Source organism: Theropithecus gelada, chromosome 5 (genome assembly GCF_003255815.1).
Source record: "Theropithecus gelada isolate Dixy chromosome 5, Tgel_1.0, whole genome shotgun sequence".
Lineage (NCBI taxonomy): Eukaryota > Metazoa > Chordata > Mammalia > Primates > Cercopithecidae > Theropithecus > Theropithecus gelada.
In genome coordinates, this window is record NC_037672.1 from 115,646,654 (window position 1) to 115,659,651 (window position 12,998).

Here is a 12,998-nt window from a genome sequence, read left to right on the forward strand (position 1 = left end):
GGTCCTATCATAAAGAAAAATGTATTCTTTTCTTTGTTAAATAATACCTCAAATAGTCATAGTTTTTAAGGAAGTGACAGTTTTTTCCCCAAAAAGCCATAGTTTTTAATGAAGCCACTTTAAAACTCTAGGGGAAAAAAATGTTTTTCTAGAATCAACTTCGAAATATACTACCAAATGTAAATATAGAGAAACTTAATCTTCAACCATTGCAAATTATGTATGTAATTTCTCAATACTATGAGATAGTTAACCAAAACATGAACTTCTGTATACTGAGGAAATGGGACATTCCAACCAAAATGAACTCCAGAAAAGCATTTTGAAGTATTTCCAAATTATACTGTAATGAAGTTTGGGATTCGTTTTTCACTGTAGCATGCAGAATGTCTGTTTGATTTCCTGTCATTGTGGGGTTTTCTATAAATTACATTAGTTTGCATATTTGCTAATCTGCAAAATATGGAAATAGACAATGAGCCTTCTAGTCATTAATGAAAATTACAAAGGTGTTTCTGTTTAGAAAAATTGAAATAGAGACAAAAACTAAAAGTTAAGTGCCATTTTTAATTACTAGCAAGAGTCTAAATACAGACTTATCATTAAAGACAGTAATAAACAATTTTTTCTTCAGTAATGAAGCTAATTGTATTTTTCAAATACCTAAATGCTATTTTTCTCTTTTAGTTTTTAGGAAAATTGTTCTAAAGTCTACAACATTACTTTTTGCCTGACAAAACTGTATTATTTTCACATTGTCTATTTGGAAATATTTCAATGCATAATTTAGTAAAATCTTGTAATTTTTAACTTTATGTAATATAACAAATATATGAGTTTACAGAAATAAATAAAGGTGGCTTCATGGAATAATAATTTTCTTTAATTTTTAATTATTTTGGGTACTCAGTAGGTGTATATATTTATGGGAGACATGAAATATTTGATAGACGCATGCAATGTGTAATAATCACATCATGAAAACTGGGATCTCCACCCCCGCCAAGCATTTATCTTTAGTGTTATGAACAATCCAATTATACTATTTTAGTTATTTTAAAATGTACAATTTTTTATATAATTTTGACTATAATCATCCCATGGTGCTATCAAATAGTGCATATTATTCATGCTTCCTAATTATATTTTGTACTCACTAATGATGCCCACCTCCCCTGCAACATCCACTGTCCTACCCAGCTTCTGGTAACCATCCTTCTACTCTCTATCTCCACATGTTTAATTGTTTTGTTTTATATACCACAAATAAGTGAGAACATGTGATGTTTGTCTTTCTGTGTCTTGGTTATTTCACTTAAGATAATGACCTCCAGTTCCATCTATATTGTTGCAGGTAACTGAATCCCATGCTTTTTTATGGCTGAATAGTACACCATTGTGTACTATTATACTATATATACTTACATATATATACATATATATACATGTATAATTTTCTTTATCTATTCATTGGTTAATAGACACTGGTTGCTTCCAAATCTTGGCTACTGTAAACAGTGCTGCAACAAACATGAGAGTGCAGATACCTCTTTGATATACTGATTTCCTTTCTTTTTGGCATATACTCAGCAGTGGGATTGCTGGATCATATGGTAGTTTTAATTTTAGTTTTTTGAGAAACCTCCAAACTGTTCTCCATAGTGGTTGTACTAATTTACATTCCCACCAACAGCGTATGAGGGTTTTCTTTTCTCCACATCCTCTCCAGCATTTGTTATTGCCTGTCTTTTTGGAGAAAAACCATTTTAATCGGGTTGAGATGACATCTCATTATAGTTTTCGATTGCATTTCTCTGATGATCAATGATGTTGAGCATCTTTTCAAATGCCTGTTTGTCATTTGTATGTATTCTTTTGAGAAATGCCTGTTCAAGCCCTTTGTCCATTAGTTATTCAGATTATGAGATTTTTTACTCTAGAGTTGTTTGAGTTTCTTATATATTCTGATTATTAATCTCTTGTCAGGTGGGGAGTTTGCATATATTTTCTCCCATTCTGTGGGTTGTCTCTTCACTTTGTTGATTGTGTCTTTTGCTGTGCAAAAGCATTTTAACTTGATGCGATCCCATCTGTCCATTTTTTGTTGGTTGCCTGTGCTTGTGGGGTATTACTCACAAAATTTTTGCCAAGACCAATGTCTTGGAGAGTTTCTCCCATGTTTTCTTACTGTAGTTTCATAGTTTGAGGTCTTATGTTTAAGTCTTTAATCTATTTTGATTTGATTTTTTGTATTTGGTGATAAACAGGGGTTCAGCTTAATTTTTCTACATATGGAAATCTAGTTTTTCAAGCACCATTTGCTGAAGAGATTGTCCTTTCTCCAGTGTATGTTCTTGGCACCTTTGTCAAAAATGAGTTGACTGCATGTGTATTAATTTGTTTCTGTGTTCTTTGTTCTATTCCATTGGTCTGTGTATCTGTTTATATGCCAGTAGCATGATGTTTTGGTTAATATAACTCTGTAGTATAATGTGAAATCAGGTAATGTGATTCTTCTGGTTTTGTTCTTTTTGTTCAGGATAGCTTTGGCTATTCTGGATCTTCTGTGGTTCCATATAAATTTTTGGATTATATTGTATATTTGTGAAAAATATCATTGGCATTTTGATAAATATTTCATTGAATCTGTAGAGAGCTTTGTTTTGTATGGACATTTTAACAATATTGATTCTTCTCATCCATGAACATGGAATATCTTTTTATTTTTTTTGGTGTACTCTAATTTCTTTCATCAATGTTTTATAGTTTTCATTGTAGAGATCTTTCACTTTTTGGTTAATTCCTAGGTATGTAATTTTATTTGTGGCTACTATAAATGAGATTACATTTTGACTTGTTTTTTGCATTGTTCACCATTGGCATATAGAAATGCTACTGATTTTTGTAGGTTGATCTTGTATCTTGAATTTTACTGAAGTTGTTTATCAGTTCTAATAGTTTTTTGGTGAAATCTTTAGGTTTTTCCAAATATAAGATTATATCATTTGGAAGCAAGGATAATTTAACTATTTATTGTCCAACTTGAATGCGCTTCATTTCTTTCTCTTTTCTGATTGCTATAGCTAGGACGTCCAGTGCTATGTTGAATAACAGTGGTGACAGTGGGCATCCTTGTTGTCTTCCAGATCTTAGAGGAAAGCCTTTCAGTTTTTCCCAATTCAGTATGATACCAGCTTTGCATCTGTCATAGAGGGATTTTTATTATGGTGAGGTATGTACCTTCTATACCACGTTTGTTGAGGGTTTTTATCATGAAGTGATGTTCAGTTTTATCAAATGCTTTTTCAGAATGAATTGAAATGATCGTTATGATTTTTGTCCTTCATTCTGTTGATATGGTGTATCATCTTGATTGATTTGTGTATATTGAACCATCCTTGCATCCCAAGGATAAGTCTCACTTGGTCATGGTAAATGATCTTTTTAATGTATTGTTGGATTTAGATTGTTAGTATTTTATTGAAAATTTTTGCATCAGTATTCATCAGAGACACTGGCCTGTAGTTTTCTTTTTTTTGATGTGTCTTTATCTGGTTTTGGTATCAGTAAAATACTGGCCTCATAGAATGAGTTTGGAAGTATTCCCTCCTCCTCTATTTTTTGGAAGTTTCAGTAGGATTGCTGCTTTGTTCTTCTTTAAATGTTTGGTAGAAATCAGCAGTATAGCCATGAAGTCCTGGGCGTTTCTTTACTGGGAGACGTTTTATTATGTCTTCAATCTCATTACTTGTTATTGGTCTTTTCAGGTTTTGGATTTCTTCATGGTTCAGTTTTGGTAGGTTGTATATGCCAAGGAATTTATTCATTTCCTGCAAATTTTCCAGTTTATTGGCATATAGTTGCTCATAGTAGCCACTACTGACCCTTTGAATTTCTGCAATATCAGTTGTAGTGTTTCCTTTTTCATATCTGATTTTATTTAATTGGGTCCTCACCCTTTTTTTTCTTTGTTAATCTGGCTAACGGTGTGCTGATTTTGTTTATCTTAGAAAAATCCTTTTTGTTTCATTGACTTTTTTGTATTGTTTTCTTCATTTCAATTTCATTTATTTCTGCTTTGATCTTTATTATTTCTTTTCTCCTATTATTTTTGGGTTCAGTTTGCACTTGCTTTTCTAATTCTTTAAGATGCATTGTTAGGTTATTTATTTGAAGGTTTTTTTTTCTTTTTTGATGTAGGCACTTACAGCTGTAAACTTTCCTCTTAGTACTGCTTTTGCTGTATCCCATAGGTTTTGGTATGTTGTGTTTCCATTATCATTTCTTTTCCAAAACATTTTTCAATTTTCATGTTAACTTTTTTGATTGACCCCACTGATCATTCAAGAGCATATTGTTTAATTTCCATTGAGTTTATATAGTTTCCAAAATTCCTCTTGTTGAGTTCTAGTTTTATTCCATTGTTGTCAGAGAAGATGCTTGATGTTGTTTGGATTTTTGTAAATGTGTTAAGACTTGTTTTATAACCTAACTTATGGTCTATCCTTGAAAATGATCCATGTGCTGAGACAAAGAATGCGTATTCTGTAGCCTTTGGTTGAAATGTTCTATAAATATATATTAGATTCATTTGTTGTATAGTGCTACTCTCATGATAACCTCAAATCAAAAAACACAACAGAAACAAGCAAGAAGTCAAAGCACAAGAGAAAATTATCTTCACTAAAAGGAAGACAGGAAGGAAGAAAAGAAGAGAGTGAAAACCCCCAAACAACCATAAAACAAATAACAAAATGGCAACATTTTTGTTGAGTTTCTGTCTGGGACATCTGTCCAATATTGAAAGTGGAGTGTTGAAATCTCCAACTATTACTGTATTGGGGTCTATATCTCTCTTTAGCACTAATAATATTTTCTTTATATAGCTGTGTGCTCCAGAGTTGGGTGCATATATATTTAAAATTGTTATATACTATTACTGAGTTGACTCCTTTATCATTATATAGTGACCTTCTTCGTCTCTTATCACAGTAATTGTTTTCAAGTCTATTTTGTCTGATATAAGTATAACTACTCCTGTTCATTTTTTATTTCAATTGGCATGGAATACCTTTTTGCATCCCTTTATTTTCAGTCTATGTGTATCTTTATAGGTGAAGTGTGTTTCCTGTGGGCAACAGATCATAGAGTCTTGTATTTTCATCCATCTGGCCACTCTGTGTCTTTTGATCAGAGAGTTAATTCACTTATATTTAATGTTATGATTTACTTGTAGAAACTTACTCCTGCCATTTTGTTATTTGTTTTATGGTTGTTTGGGGGTTTTCGCTCTCTTCTTTTCTTCCTTCCTGTCTTTCTTTTAGTGAAGATAATTTTCTCTTGTGCTTTAACTTCTTGCTTGTTTCTGTTGTGTTTTTTGATTTGAGGTTATCATGAGAGTAGCAAATACTGTCTTGTAACTCATTATTTTAAACTGACGACAACTTAACACTGATTGCATAAACAAACTCCACAGAAAGACAACACTATACTTTAACTTTATCACCTCACTTTTTAATTTTTTGTTGTTCCTTATGTCTTGTTTTACTGTTTATATCTTGAAAGGTTTTTGTAGTACTACTTTTGATTGGTTCATCATTTAGTCTTTCTACTTAAGATAAGAGTAATTTACACATCACCATTACAGTCTTATCATAGTCTGTTTCTCTGTGTGCCTACTATTACCAGTGTGTATTTTTACCTTTAGATGATTTCTTCTTGCTCATTAATATCCTTTTCTTTCAGATTGAAAAACTTCCTTTAGCATTTATTGTAAGACACGTCTGGTGTTGATGAAGTTCCTCAGCTTTTGTTTGTCTGGGAAAGTCTTTATTTCTCCTTCATGCTTGAAGAATATTTCCACCAGATATACTACTCTAGCATAAAAGTTCTTTTCCTTCAGCACTTTAAATATGTCTTGCCACCCTCCCCTGGCCTGTCAGGCTTCCAATGAAAAGTCTGCTGCCAGATGTATTGGAGTTCCATTGAATGTTATTTGTTACTTTTTTCTTGCTGCATTTAGGATTCTGTCTTTGTCCTTGACTCTTGGGAGTTTGATTATTAGATGCCTTGAGGTAGTCTTCTTTCAGTTAATCTGCTTGGTGCTCCATAACCTTCTTGTACTTGAATGTTGATCTCTTTCTCCAGGTTTGAGAGGTTTTTCTGTTATTATTCGTTTTGAACAAACTTTTTACCCTTAGCTGTTTTTCTACCTCTTATTTAAAACCAATATCTCTGAGATTTGCCCTTTGGAGGCTATTTTCTAGATCTTATAGGTGTGCTATGTTGTTTTTGTTTTGTTTTGTTTTTCTTTTGTCTCTTCTGATTGTGTATTTTCAAATAGGCTGTCTTCAAGCTCACTGATTCTTTCTTCTGCTTGATCAATTCTGCTATTAAGTGACTCAGATGCATTCTTCAGTATGTCAATTGCATTTTTCAACTCTAGAATTTCTGATTGATTCTTTCTCATTATTTCAATGTCTTTGTAAAATTAATCTGATAGAATTCGGAATTCCTTATCTGTGTTAATCTTGAATTTCTTTGAGTTTCCTCAAAATGGCCATTTTGAGTTCTCTGTCTGAAAGGTCACACATCCTTATTTCTCTAGGATTGGTCCCTGGTGCCTTATTTAGTTCATTTGGTGAGGTCATTTTCCTGGATCATCTTGATGCTTGTAGATGTTCATCTGTGTCTGCGCATAGAACAGTTAGATATTTATTACAGCCTTTGCAGTCTGGGCTTGTTTATGCTGGTCCTTGAGAAGGCTTTTCCGATATTTGAAGGTGCTTGGTTCTCAAGCCCAATATCACTGTGGTTCTTGCAGACTCATAAAGGTACCATCTTGGTGGTCTTGGAGAAGATCTAGAAGAAGTCTCTGGATTAATAGGCAGAGATTCTTGTTCATTTCCCTTAGTTTCTCCCAAACAAACAGAGTCTCTTTCTCTGTGCTGAGCTGCCTGGAACTGGGATTATGATGATTCAAACACCCCTATGGCCACTATAACTGGGACTGTACTGGGTCAGGCCTAAAGACTCAGTCAGCACAACACTGAGTCTTGTCCAAGGCCCACTATAACCACTACCTGGCTACCACCTATGTTCACTCACGGCCCTAGGCCACTACAATCAGAAGGTGGCAAAGCCAGCCAGGTTTGTGTCCTTCCCTTCAGAGTAGCAAGTTCCTCCAGGCCCCAGGCAGGTCCAGATATGCTGTCTGGGAGCCAAGAATTAGAGTGAAAAATATGAATTTGCCTGATGCTCTGTTCTACTGTGGCTAAGCTGGTACTAAAACCATACTACAAAGTACTTCCTGCTCTTCCTTCTCCTTTCCACAGGGAGAAGAGCCTCTCCCTCTGAGCACCACCACCAGCAGCCCTTGGCAGGGTTCTGCCAGGCCACTGGCAATGTTCACTTAAGACCAAGGGTTCTTCTGTCAGCTTGTGGTGAATGCTTCCAGGCCAGGGATTCACCCTCTGCACAGTGGGTTCCCCTCTGACCAAGAGAAGTTCCAGAAATGCTGTTCAAGAGCCTAGGCCTGGACTTAAAGATCCCAAGGGCCTGCTTTTTGCTCTACCCCACTGTGACCAAGCTGGTATATGAGGTGCAAGACAGAGTCCCCTTTACTTTTCCCTGTGCTTTTCTCAAACAGGAGTCTTTCACCATAGTCACCACTGCTAAAAACATGCTGGGTCACACATGTAGTAAGCACGTCCCAAGTGCCCAAGGCTCACAGCATGCTCCCTGGCTATCACTGATGGTTATTCAGGGCCCAAGAGCTCTTTAATCAGCAGGTGATGAATCTTTCCAAGACTGGATCTTTCTCTTTAAGACAATGGGTTCCCTTTTGTCCCAGAGTGTGTCAAGATATGTTCTCCAGGAGCTAGTGCCTAGAATGGGGGCCTCATGCCTCTGCCTGGTGCCCTGTCCTACTATGGCCGAGCCGGTATCCAAGATGCAACACAATGTCCTCTTTACTCTTTACTCTCCTCCCTTTAAACAGAAGGAAAGAGACACTTTCACTGCTGTGAGTTGCACTTCCTGGGATTAGGGAAGGAGTGGTGCAAGCAATCCTTTAGCTGCTCTGGCTAGTGTCTCCCTAGGTCACATGCCACACTAGTGTACTGGTTCTAATCCCAACCCAGCTCTAGGAGTTGCCTAGGAATTGCAGTCCTTGTGTGCTAGACTGTCTTTCAAGTTTACCAAGGACCTTAGAGCATGTTGGCCCATGGTGGCGAGACTTAACAAGAAACTCGAGCACTAACTGATGACATGCATGACTTCCCTTGGCTAAGTCTAGTCCAAATGCTCCCTCAATATGTGAGCAAAGGCTGAGCCCAGCATGGATTTGCTCTCTGCTATGACAGGGTAGCATTGAGTTCAATATAAAGTCCCCCAGTCACTGTGCTCTCCCTCCCCCACATACACAGACCCTCTGCACTGCATGGCCACTGCCGGGAGTTAGGGGAAAGGTGACATTGGTGATTCAAGATTGTCTCTCCAACCCTCCTCAACGCCATTTTCATTAACTTTTATGAAGATAAAATGAAGTACTGTGATTGCTTACCTGATTTTTTGTTTTTCTGATGGTACTTTTCTGTATGCAGATAGTTGTTAAAATTTGGTCTTCCTGCAGGGGGTACAAATGGTATAGACTTCTATTCTGCCATTTTGCTTTGCCCTCATAATTTTTAACTACAGTCTCAAAAATGCTTTCAAGTATTATTTACATAGATATTAAAATTTCCCTGTGAGTTACCATATGTTTATTCTTTAGACGAATAGGCAGTGTAATGAAGATAATTGAGAAAGTGAAAACTGGAATAGAAGGAGGTAGTCAGAATCAGATCGTGTAACTTTTTCACTAGTATTTGTTGAGTACTTGCTGTTGGCAAGACACTGAGCATATCCCAGTGGATAAAATGGAACCTAATTTCATGAAGCTTATTGTTTAATGAAAAAGAGAAATATTACATAAATGTCTTTTCTATGCAAAAAATACATGCTTACAAACTGTGCTGTGTACTATGAAAAAATGAGGAAAGCTACTAAGAGAAGTCTTAATGTCGACTTCATTTAGATTGGGACTTGTCAGTGAAGTCTTCTCCGAAGATATGACAGAATAAATTATCTTCAGATTTATCCAGGTGAAGATTTGGAGTAGAAACATTTCAGGGGGAGAAACCATATATAGGAAGATACTGAGGTAGAAAAGTGCTTGGTGAGTTTCAGGGACAGGTTCATGTGACCAAAATTCAGTGAAGGATTGAGGGTGGTGCAAGATGAAGCTAGACAAAGAAGCAAGGATCATATGTAGTGCTTGTGATCATGCTAAGAATTTTGTAATTTAAGTGCAAAGGGAAATCACGGAAGGATTTTGAGTAGACAGTCACAAAATCATATTTGTATCTTTTAAATATTACTTTGCAGGAAATGTGTTGGAAGGAAGCAAGAGAGGGAATGGGATTCTATGCCAAAAGGCAATGGGATAAGATGGTAGATTCGACTAGGGTGATGATAATGACAGAATTGAAGAAAAGTAGCTAAATTTAAGATATATACAAGAGATAGTACTGATAGGACATGGCAGTGGACTAGATTTGGAAAAGAAGAAACAGGAGTTGTCAAAACTATCTTTCAACACAGCAACTTGTTTGTTGATGGTTGATGGTGTCATTTAATGACATGGAGAAACCCTGGAGAAAGAGAGTATCTGGTAGGGCTGAGATGTGGAAATCATGAGTTCAACTATTTAACTATTAATTCCACTTGTGTTCCAAATATTTCATTTACATTTTGTAGTTACATAGCCACATTCCTCAGTGTTTTTGAACCATGTCCTCCACTAGAAAACTCTTAACATAGATTCCAGAGTTCCTGGATCTAAGATGCTACTTTCAATCCAGGGTCAATGAAAAGACTAATTAGAATTAACTCTTAAGGTAGACTTTTTGCTGCAGATTAAACAACAATATGTGCTTAATCACAAATTGAACAATCTGGAGGACAGTAATCAGCCAAAAACTTAGCATGATGGCTAAAGCTCTTAAAACATGATAGTCTGCCTTCCAGATCACACTACCTGCAATCTTAGCCTAAACTTTTCTATACAATAACATTTCAGGTGTTCTCTCTGGTGATGAATGCAAATTTGGGAGCAAATTTATGTTGCCTTTTTCTAAAATGAATTTAAAAGTGGCCCCCTACTATCTGAATGACTCACGAGATGGAAGCACTTGACAGTGGCTGAGCATATTCGGAGGAATCAGAAGAGAAGCAAGCTTAGGAAAGGGTCATGGGGTAGAAGTCAGAGTTCACCACAGAAGCCTCATGTGAAGAATCCCAAAATCTGCAGTGAAAGTAGAAAATACAGTCTGTCTCTTTTAGTGGAAAATAAGTGGCCCGGTAGTTTCATAATTTCCACATTATAGTTGAGTGGTAGGATCATAGCATCTAAAAACAATAGAGGCAGTGCAGTAATGACAACCATAATTTTAAAAATTCATTAAATGTGTATCATGTTTCCAGAACTATACTAACTGCCTTTCAGAATTACCTCTGAACCACTTTGAGTTAATGCCCTTACGACTAGCATTTTAGAGAACAGGAAACAAGGCTTAGAGCTCATAGGTTGTTTGCCAAAGGCCACGCAGTTGGTAAATGAGAGCACGAACAGCCAGCTATGTCTGATTCCAGAAGCGATGTTTTCTGCTACTATGCCACACTGCACCAGCACACAAATAAAAGATGAAACTAAAAAGCCCCATTTAGTTGGGTGTGCTGGTGTTCACTTGTAGTCCTAACTATCATAGGAGGATTGCTTGAGCCCAGGAGGTCGAGGCTACAGTAAGCTATGATCACCACCACTGTACACCAGCCTGGGAAACAGGGTGAGATCCTGTCTCAATAAATAAATTAATTAATTAAAAATCACAGTAGTTCTTTAGTGTTAAAGCTAGGGAAAAAAAGTAAAAACTGTATATACATTGGTTGCCAAATATTTTTAAATCCAAAATAAGGGAAATGTCTCTGCTATGCTGGGCCATCCTTTCATGCCATGTGGGTCCTTAAGACACAGCTGACTACTCGCAGGTGTTGAAAACTACCTTGAGCTTTTGAACAGCATAATTTCTTACAAATTTGCATATACTAGAATTTTATAACATAGCTCCTGTCATTGTGAATTTATTCCTTGGTTCTTCCTATACTCTTCGAAAAGTTGTTAACCTCCTCAGCACCACACAGCATTTCCATATAACAAACCTGCACATGCACCCCCTGTATCTAAAAGTTGAAATTTAAAATAAAAGAATAGTGTTTAACAACCACTACAGAAATAATAAAGTTACTTCAGCACATTTTTAAAGTTGTTAACCTGTCATTCATTTTTTAATGTTCATGGTATAATTTCATTTTTCTTCATCTGGTCCTTATCACCATACCCCTAGCCTTCAACCACATTAGTTGAGCACAAATTATGTGTTGATAAGGGATGTCTAGTGGGAAAAAATTACTTTAGTTTGAGTTTTTAAAAACCAGTAAGAAAAACGCAATGAAATATTTCAATTCAATTTTTAGTGAAGTTCTAAATATGATGGTTATGTAGTTATGGTAATTTCTGCAAATGATGCAAATAAAATGAAGAATATGAAACTTTCCCTCCTACCCTTCAGAAACACAGGAATGGTCCACTCAACCTCCAATACCACCCATCCTCTTTCTCACAGCAGTAAGATAGTGGCTCCCGTTTTTGGCATCTTCAACTACTGCTGACTGAACTGAGTTTTGAACAATAAACAGAGTTTACAAGATAAGAAAAGGGCATTCCAGTTGAGGAAGACGGTCTGTACGGTATGCAGCAGTGATATGTAGGAAATCATCAGAAATTGGGGTGATGAGTGCTGATAGGAGATGAGGCTATATAGGTAGGTTGGGACCAAATTTTGAGGGCCTTTTATGCCATATGAAGGAATTTGAACAAGTGTTTAGGTAATGGCAAACCATTGGCAAGCTGTTTTCCTTCTGCATTCAGGCACTGCATATACTTTCTTCCCCTCTTGTTATTGTTTAGGTTTAAAAACAAAGCTAACCATATCTCTAACTTTTTCCATGCAGTTGGCTGCATATTTCTGCAATTTAAACCATTTAGCAGCCTGATACTATGATTCTGTGTATGTGAAATTGTTATTTGTCATGAAGACAGTCATTAATTTTAAAAAAATTTTAAAAAAACCATTTGAGTGGAATTTTTGAAGATTTTTTCCAAGCAATTGAAAAATATAAACAGAAAAATAAAAAATAATTTTGGAGGAAAAAAACACCTGTCAACTATTGAAGCCATGGGTGTTCTATTTGTAAAGGACATGTTTCATTTTGTGTTCCTGTGTAATTTTCCGCTATCCCTTTTTTTTAACTGGAGTCGTTTTATGTGCAAGAGCTTGACTTCAGATCAACTAAGTTCCCAGAATATCTGGCTGTTTGAGTACCTTCAGCTTTCACTGTAAGGACTTCTACTTCAAAAAAAACATTACTCTGTTGAATTTTACATTATCCAGTCAAAAGAGTGTGCTTCTCTGAAGGCAGGGAACATTGTTACTACTGGCCCACATGCTGAGGGGACAACAGAAATGTGGCAAACTTGGTAAAAACGGTACAGACAAAATAAAATCTTATCAGCAGCCTAATGAACTTGGAATGTGTTCTGTTCCTCTAATAAATATTGGTTGTATTATGTGGGAAGTGCTTAGTTTTGTTTGCAATAAGTGTCTTACATTTAACTTGCTGACGTTATGGGCAACAGGAAAACAGGTGGCTGTGACAAGGATGCGCAAAATGGAGGCTCTTTCAAATTATTCATTAAAATCACTAGTTCTGTCTCACCACCCCTCAAACATAGATGCATCAACATAAAGACTGGTGAAATGGCTAACAGGCTTCATGACGTCTAGCAGTGTTAATACTTACCACTTCAATTTTACCACACAAGTAATGATGCATTTAAA

The 12,998-nt window shown here is 36.0% G+C and overlaps 1 protein-coding gene across 1 annotated transcript in view; it reads left to right on the forward strand.

Moving 5' to 3' along the window:
• The window catches only part of NDST3 (N-deacetylase and N-sulfotransferase 3), a 213,106-nt gene that overhangs the window by 88,803 nt on the left and 111,305 nt on the right, over window positions 1-12,998 (forward strand). The gene's annotated exons all lie outside the window — the stretch shown is intronic.